The sequence below is a fragment of the Vanessa cardui genome, chromosome 3 (genome assembly GCF_905220365.1).
Source record: "Vanessa cardui chromosome 3, ilVanCard2.1, whole genome shotgun sequence".
Lineage (NCBI taxonomy): Eukaryota > Metazoa > Arthropoda > Insecta > Lepidoptera > Nymphalidae > Vanessa > Vanessa cardui.
This window is the reverse complement of record NC_061125.1, coordinates 5059164-5080748: the sequence shown is the minus strand read 5'-3', so window position 1 is coordinate 5080748 and position 21585 is coordinate 5059164. Positions and strand designations below refer to the sequence as shown.

Sequence of the window (21585 nt, the reverse complement as noted above, 5' to 3'; positions counted from 1 at the left end):
AAAATAAAATTATTTATTTGCATTTTTTTTTCTTTTTTTTTCCTTCTGTCCTAATTTACTATAGTAAACATTTATTTCGTATTTAATATAGAGATTATATGTTTATTGTAAGATTTAGACATTTAATTGAGGTATTTACCTATTTTTTAAAATAAGATTACGAAAATGTTGTTTTGAATTTGAAAATCCTTAACATAACTTAATGTTTACTATTAATTTATCGGCCAGAATGATCTTTTAAGTTAGAAAGTGCTTATTTCGGCAAGATTTTCGTAAATCCTACGCGTCATTCCTGAAACGATTTAACATTCTTACGTCGGATGTGACGTCATTATCGACGATTCAGATTATTCGATCGAAGCCTCACACGTATTTCTCAGAAAATCTATTAATGATGCTGCTTTATTTGTTTCATTTTCGTTTTTATCATGTTAATCATTTAATAAACAATATATTTAAAATTAAATCTAGAAAACGACAGTTTACTTTTTCTCTTTATTAATCTCCGATGGTTACACATAAATATTTTCTTTTGACATAAATATAATTTGAACGTTTAAATTAAATTATAATTTAAATACATTGGATATAAATTAAATTAACGCTGAAGTTTTAATCATTAAAGCTGAACATTATTCATAATCTTTAATTTTCATAAATAAGCGATTGATAAATTATCATTCAATAGCAAATTTATATCAGAATCTTTTATTCTGAATAAATTAATGGTATAGTCTTGCTACCTTACGAGATTTAAGGATTTCTGTCGAGAGTAATAAAAAAGTTATGACTATGGCGGAAGCCGACGGCGCTTATAAAACAGATTGAGTTTCGATTTTGACTTAGTTAATTCAGTCTATTTAATATACATATGTTTAGCGTAATATCATAATTAATTCGTCTTTTCGATATATCCTATTACAACGAGCGAAGTAATTATTACGTTGTTTTAGTATTTAATATCCATTACTTAAGAGAAACATCAGGATCCAAGAACAGTATTTGATGAAATTTTGAATGTATATGTTTTGATATATTTTAATTGTTCAGAGTCGAACTCAGTTAAGGAAAAGGCGTTATCAAAATGATTACAGTACATCGAAAATGACACACTGGGCGAACGCCAAACATATATTGATATTTAGCATTAGCGACGACTAAATTTACACAAGTATTGATTGTGTGCCTTTGTATTACTTACAAATATAGAAAACTGTTCCAAATTGAATGGTTTGTAGAAATATTTTCGTAAGAATGAACGGGAAAGTTGATCGTTGGCAGCAAGCAGTTGGCAAGCGACGCCAACGAAAACCCAAACAATTTTGCCATTTAAAGTTAAATATAAATAAGATAGTTAAAAGTTTAACAGCTCAGCTTTCACTTTTAATAATAATTTCAGATGTTTTTCCAGTATCTAAAATTATTATAATGAAAAGCGCTTTATCATACAAATTGCAAATGAATTTTTATCAGCCGAGAAACGTATGAAAATAGTTTCTGCTATAACGGATGGAACGCGTTAACATGCCTTTTAACCTTTTATAACTTTAGGGCTGTTTATTATTATCCCTTTACCGCCATGATCATTAATTTATAATATCATTAATTTTAGAATTTCCTACGTAGTTCGCACATGTCATCAACATGTTTACAATAAAATAAAATATCTATAAAAGCTTTTGTTTGTAAAACTAAATATTGGTTAAAAATAATGACAGAATGTAACCCTTAGAAACTTAACATATAAATTTCAAAGGCTGGGCTAAGGCTCCCGTTCAGGAGAAGGATTGAAGTTTATTCCATCACGCTCCAATGCGGGTGTGGCACATTTCCATCAAAAACACGCATGTCCTCGCGACATTTTCCTGTACTGCCGAGCACGAGAATAATTATAAACACCAATTAAGCAATGGAATTTCAGTAGTGCTCGCCTGAGCTTCAGATTGCACCCATCGGTTAAAATAAACTTATTTTCACGACTTGGCCATGACGGCAAATGCATTTAAATGAAAAAAATATATTTGTATTTCAAATAATAAATTCATCAAACATAGCACGGATAGCTTATCCGTAAAATATGATATGCCGAGTAGGTTAACTTCGTGAAGTATAAAGTGTTAGTAACAGAATTAGACTCTTGGGAAATAGCGAACATAGTGTGCACGAGGGTAGGTAACTGATCTTCATAAGCCTTGCTTGGACGTTTTCTTTTAAATGTCAAGAGTCATGAGCCATACAAATACGACAATTAAACTTCAATTATTACAATGGTGTGTTTTCTAATAGAATACAAAGCCTTTATTAAAATAATATCAATTCATTTAATTATTTTAATGAATTGGTATTCTCTTTTATGAGGGAAAATAAATCTATTATTCAGGTATCGATTAGTTATTACAGACATGATTCTTTATATTATTATTTTAAAAATTAATAGTTCCATTTCAACAGAATCAGATCGGAATGATGGATACAATTTGGTAGAATTCTATCTCACATAGAAGATTTTTCACGACTTTTTAACCGCCGAGCATGAGGATTTTAAACTTAATAACTATATAAACTAACACGAAACGATTATTATAAGAAAAGCTTACACCAAAACATTAGTTTTTGAGGAAAATCATGTTGGTATAAATTCTGGATTATATTAAATATTAACGGAAATATAAATACACAACTTACTTCCTGAATGTAAACATAAATCTCATAACAATACATACTATTGACCCTTATATAAAATTATTACTTACGCGAAGCAAAACCCGGATTTTATAACCGGTATTCTGTTTTGTCTCTGGCTTTATATTACGACAAGATAAGAAATTTAATATGGATTCAAATTCACTCTGAATCTTTGAAGATTATAAAATAAGCTGCCCACCTCGTTTCCATTTCCCCACATTGAAGTTGAAATTTCCAAAGATCCCTTTTAAGCAGATGCTTACCTTATAAAATAAACCTATGTTCTACATTTTTGAAGTATTTCGAGACTTAGGCGTTAAGCTGTACTTTATAGTCTGTCAGGAAAAGTGATTAATTAAGTACATTGATCTTATAAAAGGACTAATAACACAGAAAACAGTAGCCGATTAAAATAAAGAATGTCTCATCGACGTAAAAGAGGGTAACCACCCTTATACAAATATATTACACCAGTATTTTAGAATATATTTTTGTGTTCTTTCTTGAAGGATAAGGACTACTAAGAATGCTTTATACACTTACAGTACGAATCGTCAGTGGTGATCGCTTATTCCATTTTGCTGCTTGCAAAGCGTCGCTGCCCGACGGAGAATGTTAGTTTTCAAATGGTATCCAAGATTATTAACCACGTTCAATTACGTAATTTTTTTGGTCGAAGCTAGCATACAATTGAACTCCACGCTGTTTTTTCATCTAACGATTTTATAACGTAAACAGAGCAGAGCATATGTTCTATATACACCTTATGTACTCTTTAAAAACACTGATGTACGGATGCGAGTTATTGAAAAGATAAATATTTATATTAATTTCAATTGATTCATAAAATCTGTCTCTAAATTATATTCCAACTCAAACGAATGAACCAAGAAAATGATTTAGAATATCTGCTAAGCGTTAAATGTATTGGTACAAACCTTAAGAGGCTTAATATTATTAACGTTACACCAAATTGAATACAACGATTAATTAAACTTAATCCTTTATCCCTTTACAAATATTAATCTTGAAACCTATTGAATTCTTAATTAAAAAAAATGTTTTTCATCTTAGCTAAGTTACATTTTTTTTTAACCTTTTATTATAGATACCTGGGAGTTTAGTCATCAGGTTGACTAAAGTTACGTTACGGATATAGAGTAACAATATACATATTATGAAAAACAATAGTTATGCTTACTGTGAATACATTTGTATCATATCTTATTTAAATAATACAATTTCTGAGATCGAAATTTAATAGAGTTTGGTTACATGTGACGTTACTTATTCAATCAAAAACGTTATTTTCCTGTTCACTGACATGAGGCAGATTCAAATGTCAAATTCAGGTGTTTCGATTATTACGACGAGAAATACAATATTCGTCCCAAATTCTAATCTATTAGACATATATGCCCGGCTCTACACATCACCCCTTGGCATCCATAAGTCAAATAAATATATTGATGGTAATGACCTCCTTTCCAACCATTGTCCATGAAGAATAGTGCAGGAAATATTATTCATTTATGTATGTGCGGAATCATAAATATACATAATATAGCTCTCTCTCATAATCCTGTGGGACGGTCATCCGACACGATCAGAGAGTGTTCAGGTGCAGATCGAACGTGCTTTCTTGATAGAAAAACCCAATAACGTTTTATTAGACCGACCCGGGGTTTGGACCGTAGAAAAACTTGTATGACGTATTCATATGTTTTGTTGTGCTAAAAAACATTAAACGAATCGACGAGAAAACTCTTTTACCAATTACGGTACAATTTTTCTACGAAAATTCTGTTTACTAACGAATACCATAATAAAATTGATTCTATCTGGAATCGCAGCATAATAACGAAAGATATATCTTATTTCAACATCTGAAGCGTACATAATATCATGTTACAATAATACGAGCGTTTAGAAAAAAATTATAGAAACAAGTGTGACTAATACCTGTAACTAGATGATAATTATGTTTCTAATCTGATATTTCTCGTCTAAAGAAATAATTATTTTTATATTAATTAACATAAAAAATTAAATTATATTTAAAAAATATATATAATACCTGCACTGTACCTGCTTAATGATAAAGTCGTTTCAATTTATTTAAATACTATTCTCTTGGTAAGGATGAGACCGAAAAATAGGCAATACCGGCAAAAATAACGTCACGTCACCCAATTAAAGGCCGCACGCGCTCCGCATAGCGCATCAACATGCCCTAAGCTGAGGAGCGTTCTTACAGACACCCTTAGTATGTAAGTCTCACTGAGCCTTCATCTGAGCAACCCGTTTCTAAGCCCTGTCTCAGCCTCCCAACCAGTAACACTGTAAAAATTAGTAAGGTAAATAGCAATACACAATTCGGAAAAACCCACACTATTGACAAAATTAATTGAGTTTTTTGCAATTCTTGAACTCCGGAAATTTTATAACGATAATTTTGAATCACAAATCAAGTATACATCAAATAGCATCATTATTTAAAAAAAAAACCTATTCAATCACAACTAATGAAATCAAAACGATTATTAGTTCCCTAAAGTATTAAACGTTTCCACAAACAACAACAAAAAATCATTATTAAACTGAAATGCCAAGTTCCCAAACCAATCGCATAACCAGCGTAATTTAATATCCTGGTAGCTCCAGTAATAAACGTTCCGTGCTATGGGTATTTTTTAAACGGCAATAATAAGAACTGAATAAACAAGTAAGAAATAAATAATTCAGGCAACACAGGTGCTACGGTATCGTGCATGCAAATCACACAGAACAAACTTACAGTTGCGGTCACTTGCAATTGTATGATAATTTGATAGAATGTGTTTCTCGAGCATAGTGTTCGTTGTCCTTACAAGCAATAGCTACGAACACCACATCACCTATTTCATATTTAAAGGTATCTTGAACTAAGCGATTTAAAGTCTTTTGTGTATATTTAAATATGTTTTTTTTATGTGAGTCTAATATTGAATAAAATGAAGGAAGGTTTTGTTATTTACATATTTACATAACAAAACCTTCTATCCTTTTTACCTCAAAGGGAGAGGATGCTTTAGCCCAGCGACGGAATATTTACAGGTTACTTCAATAACAAAAACTTTCAATATTTTTATCCCGCCATAAAATATTTATAAAATACAAATATGTAATAGAAACGTATTCCAAAATTATAATATTCGATTATAATTAAAATTATAAACAGACTACATATTCCTATTTAATCTTGTAGTTTCGTATCAATACTGTTTTAATCTCGAACAAAAATACAGCATCCTTTAATATATTTATTTACATGCTAAGTTCAAAAGTGAGAGAACAGTTCGTCAAAATTCTCAGATGCTTATGTGTCATAGATCTAGAGCTAGCTAGGAAGTTATACTCGTTCTTGACAGATTTTTTATATTAAAGCATATTTTTTGCTCCTACTTTTTAGTTTTGACGGTTTTGCGTACTTATGAAACGAAAAAGAGAACGTCAATTGAGGGTACACCCTAATCTTCTTTGAGAGTGGTCATCATGGCAGTTATTAGACAGGATACCCGATTATGATTTATGAGTTTAATAATGCTGTTAAACTAACACAAACTCACACACAAAAACATATATATGCACACACACACATACACAAACACACACACACACACAAACACACACAAACACACACACTCACACACACACACACACAAATTAATAAGAGTATTCAAGCTCATTTTATTTTTCGGAAGGGTGGGAACTTTCAAATTTAGCATAACATTTTATTACGGAAATACTTCCTAAATTAAATCTGCTTTCATACGAATAACACTTTAACCCTTCCCGATGCGATACTAAAAAAGATTCGTTAGCGTTTCATTCACCATAATACAATAGCTGAGAATGTGGGAAAGGCGGAGTCCAGATTTTAGGTCAAGTTAAATTATAAAATAGTTCTGTTCCTATACGATATATTTTGGCGAGAAAAATATATGGATAATTCTTTTGGATGTAATAATTATTATAACATAGTGAAGGACTAAAAAAAATATTTTAAAGTACCTATAGATACTAAGAGTATTGGTATACATATCACATGTTTTTATCGATTTCATTCAGTAATTACGACCATCCTGCACTCGAACAACGCTCGAACGTTGTAGAATGAGCTCTAAACCTTCAAGAGAGAAAGCCTTTGCCCAGCAATGGGACATACATGGGCTATTTAAGACTATCACTCTAATTGCAATTTATTAAGTTAAAAGAAACATAAATCATCATCTCTATACAAACACTTATAAATATTTCGTAATAGTTTTTTTTCGCAGCATCTCGATTAAATGTTTAAATATTATTTATTATAACTTCAAAGATTAAAGTGACAATTGGTGTTAGTATATTACGAACTATTGAAAAAGTTGTATTTTTCGAATACTGTATTGTTTTTTATGATTTTCGGTGCATTTTTCGTTAGAAATTCCAGAGATATAAACAAACGACAAACAAACTTATAATATATTTTGAAAAAAATAATAATTGCTAAGTTTTTGTGTCTTATTAGATTTTATTAGCGAATAATTACATCTACCTGTTTTAAAATTTTGCAAAGCTCGGGCAATAGTATTTATAATACGGTATGTCAAAAAAATTTTAGTAATTACCACATAATATGTGAACTGACACACAAAAACAAATTACAGTATTGTTAACTGAGGAGTCCGAATTTATTCTTTATAAAAATTGCGCAAGGAGGTTTTATTATTTGCCCAGCTTGCACGTTAGATGAATTAACTTTATTTCTAGTTTACCAAGAGAATTCACTTGGTCTACAGTGACTACTATTATAAATGTCAAATATTGGAATACGTAATTGAGTAAAGTAACAATTAACTATCGTAGTATTATGTAATAATATTAAAAATATTTGTACGCTTCAAAGTCAACTACTGAAAACTGACAGCTGCGAAAGCCAATGTCGATTTCAAATAGCGAACTGAGTTATTTACACATGTCATAACAAACATTATTAAGCGTTTCTATCATTGGTAAATTTTGGGTAACAATGTGTTGACTTTATAGTATTTAAGCTAATTGAGGAATGTATAATATTAACTACATTTAATAATGTAGCTCGTGTTCACGGTTGCCAACGTAAAATTAATTGATATTTGGATTTATATTGTATGCTCATAGTGGACATTCTAAACATTACAAGCTTAGTATTTTTACATAAACCTTAAAGTTGACTTCTTTCTTTAAAAAATCCGTCAAAATTTTTATGCTTGCATTACTGTAAGAGACCGATACTCTTATTCATATAAAAGGACAAAGAAAAACAGTTCAATACCTTTGCCTCGTTTATGTCTGTGTTTTTGTGGGGTTTCAAAAAAATTAAGAGAAGAAAAATAATGTTCAAAATATTTTTATGATTCTTTCAACTTTTCAGTAGTATTATTATTTATTATATTTAATCTAATATACCTTGTTCTCATGTAAAAAAGTTTTAAATTTATAGATATAATTTAGCTGTGACTGTTATGATTTGTTGTGTATTTTTTCGAATCTGATGAATTAACCCTACCAAACTAATTTGTTTCTCAATTGAAAACACAATCGACAACATTTTAAATACATAGTCTTTTATGTATATGCTAATAGTAGAGCAACACGCGAACGTAGGAATAACTTATTACTAATTGAAAGCAGTTGAGTTTATTTCGAGAACGTTCTGAAACTGAATTTTCGACCTTAGTTTTCTGCCTGAATTCCCTTTAAAATTTAATGTATGGTTCCTACTTATTTTAAAATGAAAACATTTCAAGAAAAAATAATGTCCTATTAAAAATAGTATAAGTAAAATAAATAAAAAACGTGATTATGGTTCCTATTTATTTAAAATGCAAATAATTCAATGACCTACCAATAAAAATCCAAGTAAAATAAATAGAAAATATGCGAACGGTTATTACAGTGAAATCCTAAAATATATTATATTACCAAGATTTATATTCTGAATAATGCCTCAATACAGTTTCAGCAAATTCATTTGGTATAAATCAATTCAAGAGAGCTTGGAGAACATGAGTATTGCTATTGTATGATGAATTAACGTTATTAATTAATTCAATATGAATACTAGTGCTTTTAATTTACAGTACGCGTACAAACGGAAGACGTAACAATAATGCTGCAAGGATGCAAGCGTTGCAATATTTTCTCAGATATCAAAGTAACTGAACCAAAATAAGCGCTTAAAAGAAATCTCCTCTAACTACTATAAGTAACCCTGTCAAGATAGCGAAAAGATACGCTCGAGTTCGTATACGTAAAACACAAAATACCTACGTGTTTGACAGCGTTGAACAAATGCGCGTTGGAATACGTGGCAGATTCACATCCGACATATGAAGGTTTTCCCACAACGTATTTCATCACCGCCCAGCGTGATATGAATTATAAACAAAAACTTAGTCTTCTTCGGTTAATATTCTCTCGTTCCGGCCACTAAATAACCTCAGATCCAACCAGTCATCCCGGCTCTTGGGTAAACCACATCTAAGTCAGCAAAGGGGAACACGTAAAGTGAGATTTTGTATATGTAGCTTTGAATTATGATAAGTTATGGTCATCAAAACATTTTACGAAATTAAGTTGAACATCCAATAATTTAGTTCCTATTTGGGATATTGAGCTAAACTTTGAATTGTGGTAACTATTGCTTTACCGCTTAATTAGTGTTCCTTTAACTATAAATACTACTCTACTAATACCGTTAGTATTGAATATATTATTATTTCATTAGCATAAGATAATATAAGATTTAATTTAGTACATATTTTATGAGTATCGAATTGGCCTACAAGATACGTAACATAAACAGGTCACGTACTTAAATTCTTACGAAAAACGAAGTACTTATAAGTTTATAAGTATAACGTTTTGTTACTTTTTCTTTTAAATAATATTATCAATGCTAAGAAGATATTATGAATATTAAGGTATTTGTTGCATATTTATGTTTTCCCAGATAAATTTAAAGGTTATGTTAGATATAGATATGTTAATAGAACAAGTCCGCATTGGGAAACGGCACGTATGCCATTGAACTATTAGAACTTATTTCTAAATATACCCGTAAATGTTTCGTACATTTATGTTTGGAAAAAATCTCAATTTGAGAGAAAACATGCATGTGACGGCGTGAATACTACGTTCCTGTAGTTCCAGCGAAGCAGAGGATCGGAAGCAGATCGGAATCCTTTTCCTTAACGAAAAGTAATGACTTGTCTCCTTCAGTGGACGATTACCTGGCTTTCCTTTTTCATTTGTCTGTAAGAAAGAAAAAAAATATTCTATTATTTTTCTTTTTCTCTATATTTTTTTTAAATCTTTCTGACATACCTAATATGCGTGGTGATTTTTTATGGTATGTACAGGCAAATGAGCGAATAGGCCACGTGAAGGTAGATCACCATTGCCCATAGACAATGGTGCTGTAAGAAATATTAAACTCCACTACACATCGACTACCACATATAACCTTAATCAATAATGGTTCAGATTATTTTGCATTTACCTTATATAAAATATATTTTTCATTAAAATCTTGGTGGTTGTTGTTATAAATCTTATTTCGACTTCGATCGATTTCGATTCGATTTCGACACTTCCAAAAATCCCGTTTTTGTTTGGCATTGTCTTCTGTCATCTTTTCTTCATCTTCATCTTCTATCTGTTAGTATTATCATATTTAAGATTTTTTTTATTAATACCTTATGTATAATAAAAACTTTATCTCAACTGAATCTGCAGGCTACAGATCTTCAATGAATAATCTGATTTAATCCCAAAATAAAACGGTACCTTCTTGCGGAAGAACTAAATTGTATTACTAGATTTTTATTTCCACGTAAATTATATTTATCAAAGGAAAAAGGAAATTCTTTTAGGCGAAGAGCTTATTTTTGTGTGTCTTTCAATTTTATATTAATTAGGCACATTTGAATTTTTACAAGAGATAATATTATTTCTTTTTGTGAACTGTATTACGAAGTTCCGTTACATAGTGAATATATATCACAGGAATTATTTTCGTAAGATAAATAATTTTCATGCCTTGTTAATTTTATAAAGAAAAATAATAATCAGTAGAAAGAACCTTCATTAAATGATTACATCCTCCATATCCATGCCTTAAGCTTGTTTTGAGCGGACTGGGAGGAACAATTCATAGAAATTGTTACTGTTATTATTTTCTTTACAATGATGTCGTTGTTTTTTTAATTTCTTATGTATATATATATATAGATATTCTACATTCTAAAGTGTAATATAAGTGTGATAATAATACTCCCAAAACGTGCCAATGATATTTAACGCAACAAAAACTCCTTCTCGAAAGGAGGATAATCCTTACCAGTCATTTATATGCTGTTCCTTTTTATCCTATTGTGAAGATTGGCTAATACATAAATAGTTACTGATTATTGTTATAATAGAAAGTACCATAAAAAGTCAATTTAAAGTGTACTCCGCAGTTTAATATAATAGGTATAATCTATAAAAAACACTCTTAATGGCACTTTTGAATAAGTTTTAGCAAAACTTGTTATCACAACGGAATATTTAAATTTATAATGCAAAATGTCCAGTGTTGGATAATTAAAATGGCAATGAGAATTTAATTCGAGAAAGTTCTCGTGTAAGGCTAATTAAGACAGCTTTATTCTAAAATTAATTCGGTCTTGGCAAGTTTGACGTTAGAATGTATTATCTCTTGTTAGATCCTTGGTTATGTGCTCCTCAGCGAGCAATATCTACGTAACATCTCATTTATTTCTTCGCGTATACCCATCATAATCTAATTTATATCAAAACTGTCGGCTGTATTTCTATTTGTAAAGAATAATCAAGGGTAATAAAATGATATGATCAACCAGGTCTGTGTAAAACTGTAGAGACAGAATAAAAGATGCAAAAAGCTATAAGTATATGCTGAATCAAATACTTGCAGAATAATTTCCTAGATATATTCATTAAAGCAAAGACTTGAAAAAATAAACTTAAGCCCTTCTTTCATCATTAATTACACATAAAATAGTTCTTCTGGAATGTTATAGTTGTTTGAATTGTTAAAGATTACTTTGTATTCCAAATCAACACGTAAATAGTAAATGATATAATAAATTTTAAGAATAAACATTTTTATAAATATATCATTATATTTTGGCTGTAGTTATCTGTTTTGTAGTCATTATTGAGGTCTACAATTCTGCTATACAAAGTTTTCGTCTATTATAATATTTTGAGGACTTCGGCCCAACTATAATTGCCTCGTCTGACAGTTTTCGTAAAGTATGTGTACAATATATAAACTTTACATAACCTGCGTCAACCTGGAGACAACATGTCATTATAATACGATGTCATGTCAGTTCTACGTTAATCGATATAGTTAGATCGGATAAATTAAAAAAATACCTTACATTACCGAGTCTACACCTTTTTTAAAACAGTTTGATAAATAAATATTCTTCATTACATTTTACTTACCTCGTATAATATCATCTGACCAAAATTTGGCCAGCCATTATAGATAGAAAATAACATATTTATAAAAGTTTACGTATACTGTATATTGTTTATATTCAAATAAATTTTACAAATGCTTTTGCTTTTGTAGCTTGATATGATTGTTATAGAGTATGACCAAATTGCCTATCCTCTGAAACAGTCAAGCAGAGATACGGATTCATCATAACATTCTTAAGAAAACACGCAAATGTATCATGGTCATATAGTAGGTTGCTTCTTAACGCAAGATTTTCGTGTCAGAATAAAGAACAACAAGTCTATTAGACTATTATACAATTAAAAATAAAGAAATATGTTTAGTAATTTATATGAGGCAAATTTTTCATGATTTGTTGTACAAACTTTGCTGTAACAATATCCTTAAGCGTCGGTGTTAAAGCTTAACTAAGATACATTTTATTAATCCTCAGAGGTAAGTAATTAGCTCTTTTGTATTTTTTAATCATAGCAGAATCAACTCTGTTTATTTAGCTTTTACTTTGTAGAAGTAAATAACTTGATATAAAAATTAGGGTTACATTTATCAGCTTAGTGTTTTACACTGAAATAAAACTTAAGTCATACTATTTTATCATACACTTTTTTGATTTTTGTAGTTGTCAATTTTAAAAACTTCGTATACATTATTTAATTTAAATAAATCTATTGTAACCTCAAAAAGTATATATAAGCCGTAGGTAGGCGGAGGAATAGGGACCACTTGATGGTAAGTAGTGTCACTCACCCATAGACATTTGCGCTACCTACCAATCGGGTAGCATAAAACTCATACTACTAAATAATCGAATATGATTTTTTTACAGCAGAAAGGCTAGTATAAATATCAACAAAGTAATACAAAATGTTACATACCCATGGGAGAAAATTAAAATGTAATCAATTATATATTTATGGCAGATCAGTGACATTTTCTTTATAAATGTTTCTTAAAAACAGTTGAGACTTGTGTAGGTTATTTGCCTTTATATCATTAATAAATGAACATTGCTTAAGTACTACAACTACTAGCCCTCTGGCTCCACTAACTTTTATCGTTTTCTGTCTTTGTACTTTTAGCAGCCAAGCTCAGTTTATTTTTTTGATTGAGTTTTTGACGCATAGAATTAAGTTTTAAATCGACTTGGATATCAAATATATAATCTTACATCAACAACAACAACAGCCTGTAAATTCCCACTGCTGGGCTAAAGGCCTCCTCTCCCTTTGAGGTGAAGTTTGGAACATATTCCAGTCGAGAAATTTAAAGAAATCGGTGTATTAACGGCTGCTTCACAATATATTTATGATAATATAATGATTATACAAAATAATATAAAAAAGTATTCCATCAAAGCTGAGATACATATTATTAATACAAGAAATAAGAATAAACTTGTTACCCCCAGTTTCCGTTTGCATATGGTAAAGAGAACGTTTTGGGCAATGGTATACGCATATATAATTAGATACCGGGAAATATAATTAATTTACCATTTTCAAAATTTGACAAGATTATTGAGACTAAATTAATAAATAAATCATATTATTCATTAAAAGAGTACTTTTTGGAAAGAAACGCCTACAATTAGGCTCAGGTTCCATGATAGGACACTAATTACTGCAAATAACAACATTGTAAATTTGTTTATATGAAAAGAGCAACTATGCGAGTTTCTTATCGTTTCTTCTCGCTAGAAGCTGCTTTCCGAAACGGTGGTAGTATTTAATTATTGATGATTCAAAAACGCATCATTGTGAAGTTTACTTGAATAAAATTGAATTGATTTTTGATTTTTTTTACAATGTCTCAAATTATTGTAAACTTTCTTAAATTTAATCTTAATCAAATAATATAATCTGAAATAAATATCTTTGATAAGTTAAACATTCGGTCATTCAAAACTAGATCGTGGACTTTTTAGATAATTTATGGAGTTGACACAGTTTAAGGGTACCAAAAGAACTTCATGTTAGATGCTGGTGCGACCTCGTTTAAGCTCTACGACCCAGTTTTTTACTATATCAAAATATTGAGAATTATCACTTAACTTGTTTTGTTTCTTCAAAATTATCTCCGTTAAAAGTAATCACACCATACACGACACTATTTTAAAGTAAATGACAGTTAGACCAAAAGTCTCTCTATCTATCTATTTTTCCAGTAGTCAATCCTCTTTTACTATGAATAATAAATCCTAGTTGTATAAACGGCTTACATTCACGAACACTATTTGAAACGAACATAAAAAAACAACCAAAACCAAAATAAACACTGTTGAAAATGAAATTGTATCACTATTCAAAACTATCACTTACCATCGTGTTCTGGCCATTGGACTATTTAGACGTGAACTTTTAGCATCAAGCTAATAATATTAAAACAAACCTAAATAGCAAATTTAAATATAAAACAAAATTAATTTATCTGACTTGATCTAAAGAGAGGGAGGATTTTGCCATAGAGATATATAAGTACATACGCCCACCTTGGCTTATAATTTATTTAGGCCTTTTAACCTCCAAGGACGGGTGTGGCCCGTTAAATTAATGAAATGAGTTTATTCTTCTTCATCGAGATAATGTTGGCAATATTTTGGTTAGTTCTGCCGATTTTTCATTTGTACTTAACTTTTGGATGATAGTGATAATTATGTATTTTTGCTATAAATCTGAAGTTATATGTTGAATAATATTTAAAACCCTTTTTATATTTAAAAAAAACAAGATCAGAATGTACTTGAGTTTGAATTCAACGCTTTATAGATTTTTTTGAAAGCGAATCAAGTCTTTGGACACGATGATTTTCTCTTATCTAAATTTTACGATCAGTTTTTTTTTTATTTAGATTTAAAAAAGTAGGCGCGTTAATGCGCCATTTAGTCATGACCCCTTAAATATAAGCACTATAAAAATAAGAAATACAATTCCATTCATACAATATTGTCCGTCTAGCCTTGGGATCTCAGATGTTTGATCTATTTAAGTATCTGTAATTAAACTAACAACCAAAAACAAAACTTCTCCGTTTTCAAAGTCTTCGTCTACGTACCTAAATAATAGCTTTATTTAACGATATAGACTAAATATATTTAAATTTAAAACTAGAAAGTTTTAAATAAAACCATTATATTCAAATTTTTAAAATAACAATTACCATCCAGAGTTAATCCAGAGCTTGCGGCGACTAAAGCAGAAAAAAATGGAATCGTAGGGTTTCGTGTTTTTTGCTTCATTGCCATGAAAGTTATGAATTAATTTTAAAAGATATCTAAAAAGAATTAAAGCGATTTCACAAAAGTGCTATTTTTTAAATGTATATAAAATAAAAAGTAGATGTGACCGATAATAAATGCGGTAAAATAAAATTTTGACCGTATTTTTGGAAAAGATAGATAAACTGGTGTTTCTGATTAATATCCTACTAATACTATACTATAACTTAATACTAATAACCTTTAATCCTTTATAAGTTTATTAATCAAAGATATTTGTTTACTTAAACTTTTCTTGGTTCAATACTCTTACGAGAAACCTATATCCGTAATGAATGCATGCAAAACTGCTATTATTATTCAGACAACAAAATATCATAAATTTGACGACAAATATTGTTTAAGTGTTCTGCATTTTTTCACAAACTTTTCCGGGTTAAGGCCAATGTATTTCTGGCATATTCAATGGCTAACGATAACAATTCGGGGAAGGTCATTCCCATACTTATATCATAACCCATTATATTAATTATACTGCGTCGACAATTTTATTTCGAAAACGTTCTTCGAAGTTCTTAATACAGTTTTATAGAACCATATATAAAAAAGCAGTCACTTTTCGCCTCCATTATTAAACCATTTTTTACGAGATTTAGGGTAATCAACAAAAAATTAAAATAGAATGTTATTTACGATTTTTCATGTTAATAATAGTCGATAGTCGAGGTTATTATTCTTGAACTCGTATCAACCCACAGACAGTGCTTGTTACAATGAACTAAGAAATGAACAAAATAATTCTAAATTCGCCGGTTTTAAAGTTGACATCGTATGGTCAACATGAAAACTGGAAGCGCTTTGGTGTCAAAGGCAGTCTGTAAGCGTTAAACCGAGAATAGTTCCGCTTGATTTGTGGTTTTTAAACTACGCAAACAAGTGAGTGGAACGAACGTTTAACCCCCGCACCTCAAGCGGCAGTGGTTGAGGGGCGTCGGCCGAGCCAGGACAAGTAGGGATAATAACAGCATATCTATTGAAATATTTGGATTCTTTTTAACAGTTTTTATTTTATTGTTAAAAAAGACATATTTTTCGATACAGGATTTCATAGATGATAAAAAAATCGTGGAATTAATACATGTTGACTTCTAGGCAGGAATTACATACACATATAATTGTATTTAACTAATATGACTGTATTTTTTAAATGTTGAAAAAGAGTAACTACTTTTATATCGTTTTAAATAGTTTTTTGCCGGTTCTTCTCGGTAGTATCTACTTTCCGAACCGGTGGTAGCTTCACTTAATTGTTAAATGACAATTCAAAAGTGCTTGTAAAAGCCTACTTGAATAAAGTTTATTTTGATTTTGATTTTGTTAACCATCTGATACTCCATAAAGTCTATTGATGTTTTCAAACAAACGAAATGTCAAAGTTCAGATATTATAAATGTGCCACAATAACTGACTTGATTTGATTTAATGAATCAAATTCCATCAATATCTTTAGAGGCACAGCTCATACTCAACTTCTTTTCAAAATATCAACATAACAGAAAATTATACACAGTTATATTATATACATATTAATTTAATAACGTTAATGGTCTGATAAAATCTGTTTGAATCTGGTTCTATGCTACCAAGTATCAGACGAATATTGCGAATTATAGTAACAAATATATTTGAATATTCTATAGATATATTATATAATATCAAGTTAGTGGAATTTATTGGAAAATATAAACAAATATAAGTGATGAATTTATAAATTTAATCTTTTTTATAATTTTTTTTGTGTTTTATTTGTAGATTAGAATATTTAAAAAAAAACGAATAATTTAAATACATCCGATTTAGCAAATGATACATATATATTCAATACTTTAAAATTGAATTATGAATTTGACTTTGGTTCTTGATAAATAGATACATAAACGAGTAATCGTTGTTCGTATTCACGCATAACTGATCATCTTTATGAATATTATTCTTTTCTACAATTTCCATTACAATAGGTACTATAGTACCTATTCAAGTAAATATAACAAAATTTTATTCTTAGTAATATCTTTATATTAACGATTACATATAATCGCACAATAATATTATAGGTTAATTAATTCTCCTAGCTCTGTCTCGTACTGAAAATCACGACGCAAAAAGACATACATATATAATTGATAATAATTAAAGCAATAATTATTTTAATTATTTTTTTATAATTGTTATACATTTAATTTTATATTTACTGATATAAAATCACAAACCTTATAACAATGTCAATAAGAAATTAGAAACCATTAAATAAAAAAAAACTTTTGTTCGAATTGGTAAGTTTACTCCGGTTGCTCGATTCAGCGCTTTTCACCACAGTACAGCCCTTATCGCTGTTTCCCTGACATGAGAGGACGAGACAATATATCAACGCACATTTCCCACGTTTCCAGAATTAATTTTAGTATCTACCACGGTGGCAAACAATTATATTCAGTAATATAATAATACCTAAGGTACACAAACCATATTAATAACTTATAATTATTTTGAATTTATGTTTTTTTATAACATAAGATGGCGGACGTACTATACTGCTTGGCGATTTTTTTTAAAAGATCTAATTATATTGAGAATTTATTTATGTATAATGTATTTTTTTATTTTAGCATTTTAAATCATGTATAGTTATATTACTCAATGTATATCTTAAATATATACAATTAAGAATAACACTAAGCAATATAAACTATCATCAGTTTCGACTGTTTTATAACCGAACTTGAAACAAACATTACAAATTCCATTTGTATGATTTGATTTTTATTATGATTTACACATACTTTTTACAGTTTTAATTTTTTATTTATACATGAGGTATAGTGTATTTATCAAATAACAAAGTAAGATTATCACAAAATGTCGTATTATCGGCTACGCTTAGAGTAACGAAATAATCTTTAAAATATACAATTATGCATGTAATTATGTAACCAAACGAATTAAATTGCAATAAATATGCAAAGAAGAGCTTACCTAGCACAGTATTTTTAAAATGGGTAGGCATGTCGTAAAATTAGCATTATCCGAAGAATTGCCGCCAATTAGGTTAGCGGCACGATGTCTACGCCGAGTGTCGACGCGCTGACTGCGACTACTCCACATCTATTTACATATCTGCTTAATATCACCCTACGCTTTCATACATTAGACTATTCACTAACGTTTCATTGAAGGAAACCTACCTTTGAATACTAATAAACAATATAAGATTAAACATATTTAATTTCTACAATCATAATTGATAACCATTCGATAAGCGAATACCGTTACAGGATTTATTTATTTTTAAATTTAAATTCGAAAAAGGAATTCCTAAATATGTTTTACAGTGACTAGTGTACAAGTGTATTGTCACTTGTAGTTATCAATGTTTATTTGATGAGTGTAAAAGTCGAAAAGACGAAAAGACCATTATGAAATACAAGATAAAATATCGTTATGTTCGTAAAAAATAATTATAATAGTGAAATTAAAAGGATCGTGGAAAGGTTTTGTAATATTACACGGTATACTATTTACATGTAGAGCGACTCTGAGCCAAGTGGGTTGCGAACACAATGAAGGCGCTGGCATAGCTCGTCATGTCATTAATTTCGTAGCGTCAGCGTCGAGACGACATATTGCATTTGATCTTTAAATACTCACTTTAAACTAGGTACTAAATTTAGATTGACGCGTTTTTGACTATTTTTAGAAATGTTTTAAAAGATTTATGTAAATCGGAAAGATAAAAAAATCTTTAATATCGCGCGACTTTTCTGTTTATTATTGAAACATTATCATGAATAATGTATATAACCCTTACAATGTCGTAAGATTGTAATCTATTTGGGAAATATAGACTATCGAATGTGTAATTTGATTAAACTTACAATGAAACGCATAAAATTTTCAGGTTATAATGATTAGGCTAAAAAATACAAAACCAGTTGCATAACGCATGCTGTTTTTAAGAATATTACTACTTTCATGTTAAGTGTACAATTACAACATTTTAAAACAAACAACAAACACAAATAACAAAATTATAAATAATATATGAGTAAATGCTGCAGCCGTGTTTATTTCCCTGAAAACATAAGTGCAAAGCATAACAAATATACTGTTTTATTCTTCGATTTTCTCGCTTATCTTTATAAGGGGGAAAGATCAACAGATCAAAAAATTAATAGTCCATAACGATCATCGGACCATTCCACATATAATGTTATACTCATAGTCAAGAACATTATGTAAATACATATATGAAAAATAAAGTTTGGATAAAACAAATGTGTAGCAAAACTAATACAATAATGAGTAATACCAATTGAACGATTTAATTGAAGTCTGAATTAATTGCATCTTGTAATTTTTAAGGTAATTTCATTGTAATTTATTTACGGCTAATAAATATTGGTATTTAATTTGGAAAACACAAAATTATTATGATTAAATTGATTGTAAATAAATGAACTCAAGTAGTGTAAAAATAAATAAAACAAGCAATTATCCGTAAAGTATGCGTACACGTGTTATCATGTATACGAATTAATTACCATTTTAGTGGCAATTTTATTTGTAAAATGGCTTCGACATTTATAAAAAGTCAAACGTCAATCATCGATTAGTAGGAGTGATCATTCTATTTACTTTTCATTATGACGGTGACAAATTAAGTTAAATTATTACTATTCCAAACGTTTTACTTGAAAATAACGACTATTTAATCAATCAAACCCTCAAAATTACTTTCAATTAATATTAATTACTATTGTAAAAGCAAACAAAGTATTAAACTATAAGTTAAATACCCTTTCATTCAAAAGATTATTTATAATATTACGTCTTAGGTCGCGCGTGTATTTTGTACGGATAGCTCTACACATAATGAAACATCGACGTGAATATCAAAATGGTATCGTAATGATATCTCTAAGGGATTACATCTCGAAATACGAAGGACGCTGAAAAACGACCGATACGTCAAGAATGACAGCGTTTGGAAAAATGCTTTTATTATGGTAGTTATTATTATAATTACCTTAGTAAAAAAAAAATTGGAGATTTTTTTTTCATATGAATAACACTCATATGCTTTCGTTCGTTGCGTTCAAATATATAATTTCACAACAACCCTTTTATTTTTGGCCACGTAACTATCTTTTGGTTTTAAAATGAGTAATTATTTTTAGACAGGTAAGCAAAAAAATAACATATAAATGATATAGACGAATAATTAGTCCTGAATTGTAGATATTAATTATTAACTAAGGTAACAGTTTTCCTTAAAATATATCGATTCTGAATTATTATTTTATGCACTATGTTTAATATTATCCAAACAAAAAAGAAAAATTCAATCTTTCAATTGGGACTATCAAAATATATTTTAGTGACATGAGAAAAAAATCAACCCTTTTTAAAAAAGATTTAAAAATTGTTCAGACAATTTATTTATTAAAATTAAATACATAAAAAAAAAACTTTATAAAGCTGAAAATCTTTAAATAGGTTTCTTTCTTATTAGTAAGTATTTAGAAATGTACAAAGAAACAGTTGCATCCATTTTATGTTATATTATTATATGCTCGTACTATCAAGTATTGTATCGTACTAAGATCTTCATCTTAACCGATGTTTTGAATATTCATGTGCTTAATTTGTATTAATAATTCATCTCGTGTTCGGCGGTGTAGGAACCATCGCGAGAAAACCTACACGTGTCTAATTTTATAGAAATTCAGCCAAATGTGTATTCCCCCAATCCGCATTGGAACAGCGTGGTGGAGTACGTTCCAAACCGCTTTCTCCTCAAAGGGAAAGGAGGCCTTAGCCCAGTAGGAAATTTACAGGCTTTTGTTGTTGTTTTATCAATTATAAACATAGTAAGGATTAAAAACCGAATTCCTAATCATAGTAATAATGTAATGTATTTACGATGATGTGTTTTTATCATATTTTATAAAGATACTATTGACAATAATCATTAATGTGGATTATACTAAGTTATAAAAACAGATAATAAAAAATTTACTGGTAAATTGGGACACTTGCGACATTTTCTAATAGCTCAGTTAAAGAT

The 21585-nt window shown here is 29.3% G+C and overlaps 1 protein-coding gene across 1 annotated transcript in view; it reads left to right on the top strand.

The window, feature by feature from the left end:
• Positions 1–21585, top strand: part of LOC124543723 — an 84680-nt gene that overhangs the window by 377 nt on the left and 62718 nt on the right. The window lies entirely within an intron of this gene.